The sequence below is a fragment of the Crocuta crocuta genome, unplaced genomic scaffold (assembly GCF_008692635.1).
Source record: "Crocuta crocuta isolate KB4526 unplaced genomic scaffold, BGI_CrCroc_1.0 scaffold290, whole genome shotgun sequence".
In the NCBI taxonomy this organism is placed as follows: Eukaryota; Metazoa; Chordata; class Mammalia; order Carnivora; family Hyaenidae; genus Crocuta; species Crocuta crocuta.
Window position 1 is genome coordinate 8,530,070 of NW_027527429.1, and position 13,463 is coordinate 8,543,532.

The window sequence follows — 13,463 nt, forward strand, 5'->3', positions numbered from 1 at the left end:
GGAAGAGGGGGTTGGGGGGGTGAAGCTAATGTTCCAACCCATCTAGACTGGAATGATGCAGAAGACACCAGATCACCACCTCCCTGTAAATGTCACAAATGCTATACACCCCAAGGCTACCATTACGAATTTCTGCAACCAAATCAGAGAATTCACTCGAAGAGAATTCAGGTCTTTGAATGACACTGCAATGAAGGTTTTAACTCTTCTCACTATTTAATTTAACATCACTTGCAGCCCATCCTACAGCCCTGTGGAGGCAGCTCTGGAGTCTGAAGGGCATCCAACATACCAGCTATCACTCTCAGATCTGCCTTGTCCGCAGATCTGGCAGGGATACCTCCCATGGCCTCAGTCATTAACCAAAACACTGAAAAGGAAGTAACTCTGAATGGAACCCATCGTCATGCATTTGAATCATACTATTTTCAGTAACAATCAACTAATAATCTTTGGGCATGGTCGCTCAGTGACTTGCATATAAACATATTTCCAAATCACATGCAAAGGGTTGTCAAATACTTTTGATAAAATAAGAAAACATTTGGCCCATGAACCACAAGGGTTTGAACTATGCTAGTCCACTTACACACGCCAGTACTATAAATGTATTTTCTCTTTATGATTTTCTTAGTAACATTTTCTTTTCTCTAGCTTACTTTAAGAATCCAGAATCCATATATAACATACAAAATGTGTTAACTGTTTATTTTATTGGTAAGGCTTATGGTCAACAGTAAGCTATTAGAAGTTAAGTTCCATGTTCAAGGGTCAACTGTATACTATTTCTTCCACATTTCCTGAACATAAGAATATGAAAAAGTTAATTTGGTGTGATCTTTTTATTGAGCCCATGCTGATTTCTAATCACTACGACTTTCCTTCCTAAATATTTAAAATCATCCTATTAATCCCATACAAAACCTTATTCAGGATCAACGTTCAACAGAATCTTTGCCTTTTCCAGTCTGCTGTTACTACCCTGTTCTGTTAATGCCTCAGATTTCTGATAGCAGTTCATCATCCAATATACCAATTTTAAGCATCCCAAAATGTACTTTTTGGGGACCAGTAGATAAAATCATTTATCAATAGTCAATGTTCTCTTACAAACTAATTACATGTGTTGCCTCTGTAATTTCATTTTATTAATCTTTATTCTTCAGATGATTTTCTTTGACAGGGAGGAAGCTGACAGTTTGCAGGTTTTCTGAGGGTAAGTCTGTAGGTTTGATACCAGTGACCCTAAGCAGCAGGGGCCCCCCGCGCTCCCCTGGCTCGCTCACAGTTTTCAGGCTCTTCATAACCTTTCATATGCCTCAGCTTACATATGCTCTTCTTTGAAATCATGATTTGAGATCTGAATTCAGACCATACTCTATGCTTTCTTCTGACAGCAAAAGACAAATAAGAAGGGGAAGGTGATAGTTAAAAGGTATTAAGTTTCTTTTTGAGGTGATGAAATGTTCTAAAATCAACCGTGGTTATGGTCGCACATTGTGAATAAACTAAAAACCACGTAACTGTGTGAGTTACCTCAATAAAGCTATTATTAAAAATAGGGAGGAGAGAAGCAAGGAAACAGAAAGCAACTTCTAGTGTTTCTGAGATGAAATGCAACCTAGTCCCATGTGTGAAGCGCTCTTCTTCCCTCTCAGAAGACGACACTGTCACCTATATTATGGGTGGTGGCGGGATGGGGGGCGGGGGAGCCACCAAGGGCATTCCCGTACCTGCCAGCCACTGTACTCATCTACTTATGCTGATCCTCTGGGTTCCACTCACCCTCTGGCTTTCTCAGGAACTCAACACGTCTATTTTCTCACCTCCTTCTCCTATAGCCAACCCCCTTCTCACTTGATTTTTTCCCCCAGTCAGGTTTTAAATATGATCAAAATCATTAACAAAATCAAATAAGCTCTCCTTTGACCAGCCACACAGCCCCCTCCCAGCTACTGCCCACCTGTAATTAAGCCTCTAAAAAGCGTCTTCCTGGGAGTGCGACCGTCCACATCTCCTTCCCAGGCACTCCCAGCCCAGTCCCATGTGGCTTCTCCACCTAGTACATTACAGCTTTCAGCCAGTCACCAATGACCTGCCTGCCAGGAAATACAATTCTCAGTCTTTAGTACATGTTAGCTCTTGGCAGCATTTAAAGGTGTTGATTACACCCTTCTTTTAAAACTGCTCCTCCCTTGTCCTCTGTGACTCACCACCACCCTAATTTTTCCTGCCTGTCTCCTGGTGGCTCCTCAGCTCGTCCCTCCTGACGAGGCCATTTAAATATTGGGAATTCCTCAAGGCAGGGTACAAGGCCTCTTCTTCTCGGTCTATCATCTCTCTCAAAATGATGTCATCTACACCCACAGCTTTAATTAACACCTAAATGCAGATGCCTCACAGATTCCTATCTCTAATCCAGTTCTCTTACTAGTACATTCCGCAGCCTGCTTGAAATGTCTCCACTTGAATGTCTTAAGGCACCCCAAACCCAATGCAATCAAAAGCAGAACTCATGATCTTGCCCTAATGCCTGATGCATTCTTCTCTTGTTCTCTATTTCCGGGAATGAAACCACTACCCATGCTCCTATGCATGTCAGAAACTCAGAAGCCATCCTCAACCCTTCCCTCTTTTTCACTCCATCCCAATATCTAATTCAACAAATTAGTGTCTCCCAAATCCGTCCATTTATCCCTGTTCTGCCACCACCCACATCAGAGTTCCCACCGTTCTTGCTGGACTATAAATAGCTTATTGACTGATTTTCTTGAATTCCCTATAATCTATTCTCCATATCACAAGTAGAATGATCCTTTTTTTTTTTTTCAGAGAGAGAGAGAGAGAGCAAGTGCAAGCGAGCATGAGTTGGGTAGGGGCAGAGGGAAAGAGGAGAGAGAATTTTAAGCAGGCTCTGTGCTGTCAGCACAGAGCTCAACATGGGGTTCGAACTCACGGACTGTGAGATCATGACGTGAGCTGAGATCATCAAGTCAGATGTTTAACTGAGTGAGCCACGAGGGCATCCTTAGAATGATCCTTTCTTAACATAAATACAATCGTCATTACCTTTGCTTCAAATGCTCCAATTACCTATTGCTCTTGGGATGGAGAAAATTTCTTAACATGGCCCGTAAAGCTCTGCATGGTCTGACTCCCTGTCTGACCTTATCCTGCGCTACAATTATCTCTCCATCAATACTCTGGTCACATTGGAATCCTTTCAGGATCCTTGCACATGTGGTCTGCCAGGCCCATGCTCTGCCCCAACCTCCCAGGCAACTCACATTCTTCCTTCATCGCTCAATTCAATGCTCACTTCCTCAGAGGTGATCTTCCCAGGTAAATTCCATCATATATTCACCGCCACTATGTACTTCTTTTCTTACTGTTGTATAATTCTGCTTTTCCTTGTGATTTCTAATTAGTGTGCTTCCTTCTGCTCTGTCAGGAGCCCAGTGCTTGCATCATCACCGGGATGTTACAAAATCCATATGAAAATCAGAGGTAGGGGAATATGATGTTATCCCACCATGAAGCCAAGGCAGGCCTTGTAAAACATAGTGCATCCAAGAAAGGCAATCTACCTGACAGAGCTCCATTGGTGAGCAATGAACATAAATCCCTGTGTTCTCACAGAAAATAATCTGGAAGAAGACACACCAAACTGAGTATAGTCTGCCTATGAAAACAAGTAAGAAGTGTGTATACACACACACACACATAATATTTAAGGCTTATTTATTTATTTTGAGAGAGAAAGAGAGAGAACACGTGCACATGGGTGAGAGCAGGGGAGGGGCAGGGAGAGGGAGAATCCCAACAGGCTCTGTGCTGTCAGGGTGGAGACTGACTCGGGGCTCAATCTCACAAACTATGAGATCACAACCTGAGCTGAGATCAAGAGTTGGATGCTTAGCTGACTGAGCGCCCCAAGAAGAATATTTTCACTTGCTCTACTTTAGATCTGTATATTTTACAATTTACATTTCACTTGTTTTTTTTTTTTTTTAAAGGAACAAAAAAAAAATCAAAGGAATGAGATAAATAGATCAAAGTGCTTGCTATGTTGGTGCTGATTTATCTTCTTGATTTTTTTAATGTTTATTTATCTATATTTGAGAGAGGGAGAGAAAGTGTGAGTGGAGAAGGGGCAGAGAGAGAGGGAGACAAAGGATTTGAAGCAGGCTCTGTGCTGACACAGTGAGCCCAATGTAGGGCTCGAACACATAAACTGTGAGATCATGACCTGATCTGAAGTCAGATGCTCAACTGACTGAGCCACCAGGCGCCCCTGATTTATCTTCTTATCTCTGCTTTTGTTTGCTTTTTTCACTCCTCCCCAAAAGACAGCCCCTCTAAATTTTTAAGACTTCTAACAAATAACTTAGTATGTAAGTTTACATACATAAGTAGTAACTAATCACACCTTGAAAATCAACAGTGCCACAAACACTGCTAAATAAAAACCTAGAGACTGGAATGAGGTTTAACAAAAGGCCAACTCAAACTCATCAGAAGCAGAGAGTGGCAATGGGGACAGGAGACTTCCAAAACTGGACATCTCTCTCTCTCTCTCTTCGTATCTGAACATCTAGCTTCACTCCTGTCAGAACGAGGTAAGACTTCACAATGAGGACATCCATGGTTAGGTACCATCTACAGAGGATAATCAGCAGCATGATATTAAAAAAAACTAAACCTCATCAACCTTATTATTTATTAGCAGTCCTGATAAGTGAGAGATTAGGTTCATAGTTTGACTGAGGACTTGATTTTATGCATATTTCAATTGTTTCTGGGATGTCTGTTCCATATGACATGGATAATTACAAGCTGATTAAACTACAGCTTAAAAAAAAGAAACCTGTCTAAATTTTACTAAAATATGATCTGAAAACCGGCAGGCGGTCACTGAATGAAGATATAAGACAGAACAAATGCACTTATCTGTTCTTGTGTAGATTCGGTTTAGTTCCCTACATCAGCATTCACACTGGTGACCCCGCCTACGTCCCCCATCTCTGACCTGCTTGCATTAAGTCACCGTGTTCTCTGCCTCTCTGACCACATCCTCTGTACCTGCACCTCCCTATCTGTCCCTTCACACCAAATGAGTAAGCTGCTCACACCTGTGCTTCTCCAAGCACTATACCCTTTCAAGCTGCTGAGATCATCATGTCACCTAAGCCACTGGGCTCCTTAATGACCATGTTACCTATCCTACTAAGACTGCATGTTTTAGTGCAGCCCGTGCCCACAGCTCCAGGTCTCTTGCCCTCCTAAGCGTTGGATGTCCCTCACTGGAACTTTCTCTATTTCAGCAACCAGGGTTCTGAGCACTATAGAGAAAAGTGCCGGAACCTGTGGACACTTGGTTTGCCAAAGTTCATGCTGCTCAACTGCCTTCAATCCAGTCAGAAACATTTCTTCAAACTGGATTATTTCCAACCAGTAGCTCTGAGCAGATGTTTCAAAACTGCTCCATTTTCCTCAAGACACTTCAGCCTCTCTCTCTGCTCCCTATCTGAACATCTAGCTTCGCTCCCTCCATGTTGAGGTAAGATTTCATAATGAAAACATCCTCAACTTCCTCCATCCATCTTGATGTATTTCTGCCATCCTCCATCTCAACTCTGGACACACACCAGAATTACCTGGGGACTTCTAAAAAAGATGCCCAATCCCCCTGAAAGACTTATTAATGAAAAAAGGAAAAACAGTACTTTCACATGCAGACACCACCATAACCATGTGATCAAAGTAAATGGTAATGAGACCATTGACCTCATACGCCTCCCAAGAGGAGGTACTACAGAGTATGGCATTCTGTGATTTTCTTGCCAAAAAGGCCTCACCTGCATTGAATCATAAGGAAAATCAGCCAAAACCAAACAAAGAGACAGTCTACAAAATAACTGGCCAGTACTTTTCAAAAGTGTCAAGGTCACAGAAGTCAATGGAAGACTGAGACACTGTTCCAGATTAAAGGCGAGTAAGGAGATGTCATGACTAAACGCAATGTGACATCCTGAACTGCATCCTGGTTCAGAAAAAGGACATGAGTAGGACAACTGATGAAATTTGAAAAAGACCCACAGATTAGTTAATAGTATCATATAAATGTCAGTTTCCTGATTCTGATCATTAGACTGTGGTTATGTAAAATGTTAACATTTGGGGAAGCTGGGTGAAAGGTACTCTCTTTGCAATCATTATAAGATTAAATCTACTCTCTTATTCTGCTTTCTTCGCAGGTGAGGTGCATGGTCTTGTGGAAGGTGTCGATTCCATACCTTAAGAACTCAGATTCCAAATAAAGGTTCTCTGTGTTCTCTACTGTCCCATCCTCTCCTCACTCTCTTGCCCTGATATCTTTGTGTCTCCTCAAGCGACCCTGAACGCTCACTCTACTCCTCTCACCTCAGAGCCCCACATTCACAAAGCCTTCCCTCACTCCCCCCACTCCTCCTCGGATGCCACAGCAGCCGCTATGCTGTTTCAGCCCCTGGCCTTGTAGCGTTAGATCCTCTCATCTCTACCTCGCATTTCCCTAACCTAGTCCAGGGCTTTCGAAAAGGCTTGCTTACACTTTCCTATCCCCTCCCCTCTCCAGTGTCTGAGATGGTGACTTACAACTGGCCTGACTTCATGATTTTGTTAACTGACTAAACCAAGACTTCTGGTCATTCAAACATGGACCTGTGGGACCCAGATGCTACCCTGGGTGTCCAGTGAGCATCACATCAAGTCACGGGCACAGACTACTATTACGCAGTCATGAAGAGAACCATGTGAAACAATTAGCCCCCCTCATGACCAGCCACCTACTTGACTGGAAAATGATTTAGATCGTGCTGCTGCCCTGTCCAGGTGAGAAGCAGAGTAAGTTCTTAGTTGTTTTCTTGAGGCTTCTGAGCCAACACAGTGGGCATCTGGGGATGCCCAGCAGAGCAGAGTCACAGGGACAGGAGTCCAGGGCTTGGCAGAGCTTTCTGGAGTCGAGGCTCCAAGGTGAGAAGCACGGCCGCTGACTGCCAGCGCCCAGGCACATTAATCCAATGCCAGAAGCCTCACTGACTCCCACATACAACTGACTGTAACAACTTCATTTTCAATTAATATCTTTAAGAGATATTTTAAAACTTAATGATTTACGTTACAGGATCAACTTAAGCAGTAACCAATACTCCAAAGTTCGCCTCCCACACTCACTTCACTAGTAACGGTATCAGATCCATACCTCTTTCCCTCCCAGGGTGAGGACATAGGAACTACTTCAAATTTCTAAGTGTAGCGTCCATGTGATAATTTCTCCAGTTGGAACTAAGGCTGGGAGCCTCTGCACCACCTGGTTTCCCATTACAAAAAAAGTGAAGTGGCAAAATAAGCAATTAGCAAGCCAGACATTGGTTAAAATGGCCTGTATCAAGATCTCCAACAACTCAGAAGATTTTGTGTGAAATCTCTTGCCTTAGCCCAATGTTCCCACAGCAGCCATCACTGTGCGAGTTCACTGTTATTAGAGGCAGCCAGTCAGACACAAAATAGTGTTGCGGAAATAGAATTTTAGAAGACAAGAGGAGACACTCACTCACTCATTAGTGACTGCAGACCATGTCCCTCAAATGCTCATATCCCTTTTCACTCTCCTCCTCTGGACCTAACAAGGCCCAGACAGTAGATCTCAAAGTGGCCTGACAGGAGGAACGTGAGGTGAGAAGGTAGTTACTCCCGATGCAGGCACAGGGCTGCATCTGGTGGGCTGTAAGACTGTGTCTGCCCACTCTCTTACCCCCAGGTTTCCATCCAGTTTCTAGGGTTAGCCCAATGTTAAGATACAAAGCACACTTAAAAATAACCACAGCTAAAGTAGTTTGTTTAAAGTATAGATATGCCTGATTTTGAAATTAAAAGGTAAAAAACCCTTTTAAAAAAAGATATCCTTCATAATAATAATTAAGTTTAAATGGTCCAATATGTTTTCCCTCCTACCAGAGGCAAAGACTTCTAAAAGATGCACTGGTGGGTCAAAAATAAACTGGTACAACACACAAGATGGCAATTTGGCAAAATGCAGCAAAAAGCTTTAAAAGGTGCAATCTCTATGAATCCCACATCATAGCCCTAGCAATCTACCAAGGGAAATTGAGAATTATGCAAAGATATAAGTATAAGCAGTGTGATTTGTATTATCAACGAATTAGAAAAGTTATCCCACTGAACCGGTTAAATTATAATGTACCCATAAAACGGAAGACAATAGTGAGCTTTAAAAATAAGTAGATCTATACTGACATGGAAAGACATTAACATTAAAATGAAAGATAAGCCAGGTTACACAACAGTATGATCCCACATTCATTTACTTATTTGCCCCAGAGAGACAGAGTGAGAGGGGGGCACTAGAACAGGAATGAGAATCCGGAAGGATCTCTCACCATGTGAACACCAGTCATTTCATGCGGTAGTGGAGTTAGGGGGATACACATGTAGAAATCAATCACCACTATTAGACATAATGAAAGGAGCAGGCTCTCTCACAGAGCTGCCCCCGACACCCCACACCCCCGTTACCACAGACTGCACTTCAGAAAAAACAGAAGGTGCAGATGTCAGCCTCCTCTTTTCCCACCAAACGACTTCAAATGAACAGGGCTGTGGCAGATACATACTCAAGTAAGGAGAAAGAATCTGAAGACTAAGGAATCTGAGCCAGGAATATAAAGGCAACATTTCTTTCTTCCTTACTTTTTTTTTTTTTTTAAGATTTTATTTTTAAGTGTTCTCTAGACCCACTATACGGGGCTTGAACTTACAACCCCGGAATCAAGAGTCGTATGTTCCAATGACTGAGCCAGCCAGGCGCCCCAAGGCAATGTTTCTTAAACCAGTCAGTCAGGAGGAGAGAGGCCATTTGTCTCCGAGAAAATGAATCATGAATTGTACTGTTAAGCTGCACCTTAAGTGTTGAAAGAGACATCAGCAATCCTCCAAATAAGTGTTTTTTTTCCAATCCTTTTGGGGCCACTGATACCGTTTTCTACTCCTGTCCATCGTCATTTATAAATATCTTAAGTAGAATCCCAATATACAAATGAGGATAAAGGGAAACTAAACAAACGCACAAACGAGGAGCACCCAGAAGCAGGGCCTGCTTCTCCACCTCGAGCACACACACCCTTGGAACATCAGGCTTAAAAGCAAACACATACACAAAATACACACTTTTCCCCTGCTCCCATTTCTAACCACACTAAAAATCCTTGCTATAATCTGTCTCGTCAGAAATACCAAGTTCCTCTAGATGAGTAGGCAGCAAACTTTTTGTGGGTCGTATAGTCTCTGTCACAACTACCCAACCCACAGCCACTGCAGCAGGAAAGCAGCCCTGGACCGTATCTATGGATGGGCACCTGTGTACTAACACTACTTTATTTATCAAACCAGGTAAGGGGCCACCCTGGGCTGTAGTTTATTGACTTACTATCTGGAAAATATCTGGATACATGACCCTAGAATTCGCTATGGACAACCGTCACATCCTCTCAATTCTCCCTCAGAAACTTTGGTTCCCATCTTGATTCTCCTTGTCCTTATGCGTTGCCTCTCCCCAGGGTACTCTTACAAAGTGCATCTTCTGCCGTTACGTCCACGTTCCCCAACACACTTCCCATCTCACCCCATCTCTAACTCTGAAACACAGCTGGAAAACAGTCTGAAGGTTTCTTGCAAAGCCAAACATAACAGTTACCTATGACCCAAGAACTGTACTCTTGGGCATTTATCCCAGAGGAATGAAAACCTATGTTCACACAAAACCTGTACAAAAATGTTCACAGTAGCTTTATTTGTAATAGCCAAAAACTGGAAACAGTCTAGATGTCCTTCAATGGGTGAATGGCCAAACACACTGGGATCCATCCACAGAATGGACTAAAACTCAACAATCCATAGGAATGGTCACTAGTCAAAACTACCTGCACTGATCTCATTGGGAATTAAGCTGAGTGGAAAAAAGTCAGTCTCAAAAGGTTATACACTGTATGGTTCTATTTATAAAGTATTCTTGAAATAACAAGATCACAGATATCACAGATTTGGAGAACAGATTTGTGGTTGCCAGCAAGGGTCAGGGAAAGGGGGAGAGGAGACGGGTGTGGCTATAAAGGGGCAGCAAGGGGGGGGGGCCTTGCGGTGATGGAACAGTTCTGTGTCTTGATTGTGGTGGTGGTTACAAAGAAACCACATAGCTACACAGACAAAACTGGTGAAACGTGAACAAGGCTGTGGACCACACCAACATCAGTTTCCCAGTCTTGATATTGGACACAGTCACGTGCGATGTTACCACTGGGAGAAACTGGAGGAAAGGTACATGGCATCACTCCGTATACTTTTTTGCAACTTCCACGAATTAATAATTATTTAAAAATAGATTTAAAACAAAGCAAAACAACAACAAAGATTTCTGCAGCTCCCTCAGTATATCTTTAGATTGTACCAAAGGCCCTTTTCAATCTACCACAATCTACACCTGTAGGGTCACTTCCCACCACAATCCTCTATCCAGTCACCCCTACAATGTCATCCTGAACTTGTCACCATGTTCTGGACAGTCCATTCCCTCTTTTTGCCTGGCAACATCTTTAAATCCAGTTCAAATACTGCTTCAAACCTAACGTTCTACATGTACCTGTCTCTGACAGAGGTACTAACTGCTTTATCCCCTTGCTTTCCACAGAATTGCATTCCTACCTCCAAGCCTCTCTATACTATACTATTTATATACCTATTTCATCTCGTAGATTATAAACTCCTTAAGAACAGGGACAAAAAAATGTGATCCATGTGCCCGTCTATCTGCCCACATATATAAGGGCACTAAAATGTCTGTGGATTCAATCAAGTTGGGAATCATCTTTTGCAAAAGTTGACAATGGGGGTAACAAAGTCATCTTTTGCAAGAGACTGTCCTTCCATCCACTGTGCACATGAAACTTGACATAAGGAAACATAATTCAGAGGGGAATCATTGTTTATAAAGCATTCGTTTTTAGAAACAATTTTGAAATGATCTATTAAACAGAATTTTCCATGCTTCTGTTCACCATAAGTTTATATAATCGAGTTTATTAAAATTTACATGTGACTAGTTATTATTATTGAGAAATGTCTCAAATGAGCCTAGATTTTTTTTGGGGGGGTAGGGGGGAGGGAGGCCTAAAAAATTTATTATTTTGTCTTCTATTTTTATTTTTTTGCATTTCTTTATACCCACTCTTTAGGAAAAAAAAAAAAAAAAAAAATCATTTAGCAAACAAACCAGAGTCCTCTAAACACGTACCAATCTCAATCTATATTTAATACCTTAAATATCAATTCATTCTCAAGAAGGGATCTATTAAATGACCTTATTGAAAAAAAGGAAGTTCTTAAATCGAAGTAAATTAAGATAAAGGAGATGAAATCTAAAAGTAAACTGAAAAATGTTGGTGCCAAACATTTGACAAAAGCGATTCTATTTTCACATTAATTTTTGTGTTAATTAAAAAAAAAAAAACTCCTAAAAACATATACACACACATGTGCGCCTCTCTACTGAAGAAACTGTCTGAGTCTTCTAAGCTGAAAGATCACGGACTAAGAATAACCTATTAATAATCTTCTGGTGTCAAAGATTACTCTCAACAAGTTTAGTAACCATGAGTCACTTTTAAATGGCCTTGCTAGGAAAGGCTTCTCCCTCCACCCCTCTTAAATATGCCAACATAGAGCAAACTTATTCCTCTCATGAAATGAGTGAATATAGCTATTCAACGCTGTGAACACATGCATTCACAGTGATGAAGGGACCCAAGTATAAGCTGAACAAGGGAGTCATACCTTCTTTATATAGCATGCTGTGGGCAAAGAGTGTGTAAATAGTCATTACATACAGAGATTTATGTGGCTGGTAGCAATGAAAGAACAAATTCCACCCCATCCCACTCCACCCCCATGCCCTAGTTACCTAAAAATAAGGATGTTAAGATAAACCATATTTTTCCTACAGGCATAAGGAGAGTAGTTTTTAAATTCTTTTAAAAAGGTGTGACATGGTTCCTAAGGGACTAATCTATTTGTATTATACACAATTCATAATATGGCAGCTGTATACGATATAAAACACGTTACAAATAAGAGAATAGGCACTCGAATGCTGTATTTATCATTTTGTCTACAAGATCACAAGAAATGAAATTAAAAAAATGCACATGGATGTAATGAGTAAATCAGAAACAGGCATAGTTTCACAACAGGTCTGGCAGAGCTGGAAATGAATTCCATCTCCGGCTCCAATACAATGGGTTATATTAGAAACAATAGCTTTCTTCATGTGGATCATGAGAAAAACAACAGGAAACTACTCTACCTCGAAATAAAATGGATGCCTACTCTCTACGAAGGCACGCTGTAAAATATGGTGGTGTCTTCACGTAAGGATGTGTCAACCATGAAAGCCTGTATTCCTTTCACAAGAACTAAGTGGGCTCTTAGCCCACATCCAAATATATATCTTATCCCATTCCTTATGAGACAGAAATCTGCTATCTCATAAGGAAAACAATTTCCACCTATTATTTTTCCTAACAGCAAGATGAAACTGGACTCCCTGTTGTACTTCCACTTACCAGTCTTAGTTCTATCTCCTGTAACTATCTGGAACCTTCCCTTTCCTCATACGAGATATTCCCTTAAAAACATCTTACTAAGAGCCCAGGGCCCACATTTTATTTTCTCTACTTCACATCTTCAGTTCAATTACTCCCCATGGCCGAGTTCTTTCTCAATTGGTGTTGGCTGGTCACTCCCCTCTCAACACATTTCAGTTTCTCTACATTCTCAAGTAAGGATTTGTCTACACAGAGCAGATGATCACTTAGAATTTAAACAGTGTATTTCTATTACTGCCACGAGGGCTTTCAACAGTCTTTCTGGGTATTCTATGACATGATCTATTCTCAGGGCAATCAAACCTATGTGGTTTGTAAGCCACCTCTAACTCTGTTGGTACGTGGACAGTCTTTTCTTACTCTGTATTGACTTATAACTGACATACAACAAACCACAAAGATTTAAAGTGTACAATTTGGTAAGTCTGGACTTACGTGTACACCCATGAGACCATCAAGACAGTAAGCGTATCCGTCACCATGAGATCCCTCTGCAGTCCCATATTTTGCCAACCTCACTCTACCCTCCACTTCCCTGCCAATCCCAAAGCAACCACTGATCTGCTTTCTGTCATTATAGCTTTCCAGAGAGTTTTGTATAAATAGAAGCATACATTATGTACTCTTTATATAGTCTGGTTTCTTTCCCTCAACATAATTATTTTGAGATTTGTTCATGTTGTTGTGTATGGCAACAGTTCTTTTTTTTTTTTTTATTGCTGAGTATTCCATCATATGGATGCACCA

The 13,463-nt window shown here is 41.4% G+C and overlaps 1 protein-coding gene across 2 annotated transcripts in view; it reads right to left on the minus strand.

The window, feature by feature from the left end:
* Positions 1-13,463, minus strand: part of CAB39 (calcium binding protein 39) — an 84,502-nt gene that overhangs the window by 25,605 nt on the left and 45,434 nt on the right. The window lies entirely within an intron of this gene.